The 736-nt window shown below is 44.0% G+C and overlaps 1 non-coding gene across 1 annotated transcript; it reads right to left on the bottom strand.

Annotated features, from left to right (window-relative positions):
• LOC126028257 (U6 spliceosomal RNA) lies at positions 1 to 111 on the bottom strand. The gene has a single exon (XR_007502409.1). It is a non-coding gene; the product is annotated as a U6 spliceosomal RNA (small nuclear RNA).
• Between the last annotated feature and the right edge of the window lie 625 nt (positions 112 to 736).

Raw genomic sequence — 736 nt, 5'->3', positions numbered from 1 at the left:
ATTACTCTGGCTCCCTCTTTAATTAATTTGCGTGTCATCCTTGCGCAGGGGGCATGCTAAATCTTCTCTGTATCATTCCAATTTTAGTATATGTGCTGTCGAAGCGAGCACTCGCTCTTCAATATTTAAAAAGTATTTTTCTTTTTTTTTTTTTTTTTCTTTGTGACATCAAACTATGCTCAGTCAGGACTTAACTCCTGACTCTGAGCTTACATAAAGATCACTCCTGGAAGGGTGTGGGGGACCATAATGCAGTGCTGGGATCAAACCTGAGTCATCCACGTGCAAGGCAAACATTTAATCCACTGTGCTATTTATTTCTCCAGTCCCCATTTGGTTTTTTTTTTGTTTGTTTGTTTCTTTTTAATCAAATTATAATCTATTTGACTTAATTTTTGTGTGTATGTTTGGCTTGGGGAGGGGCCATACTGGTGTTGGGGGCCTACTCCTGGCTTTGTTCAGGGATCACTTCTGGCTGGAACTAGGGAGAACTAGGGATTGAACCGGGTTGGCTCTGTACAAGCTAAGTGCCCTCTTTTGTTGTTTGTTTTTGTTTTGGGGCCAACCTAGCAGCTCTTGGGTTACTCCTGGCTCTGCGCTCAGAAATCGCTCCTGGCAGGCTCAAGGGACCATATGGGATGCCAGGAGTCCATCCTGGGTCGGCCGCATGCAAGGCAAACATCCTATCCTCTGTCCTATCACTCTGGCCCCTTTTTGTTCTACTTTCTATTTTCCC

This window comes from Suncus etruscus, chromosome 1 (assembly GCF_024139225.1).
Source record: "Suncus etruscus isolate mSunEtr1 chromosome 1, mSunEtr1.pri.cur, whole genome shotgun sequence".
NCBI lineage: Eukaryota > Metazoa > Chordata > Mammalia > Eulipotyphla > Soricidae > Suncus > Suncus etruscus.
The sequence above is the reverse complement of the archived record's forward strand: the minus strand, read 5'-3'. Positions and strand labels throughout refer to the sequence as shown.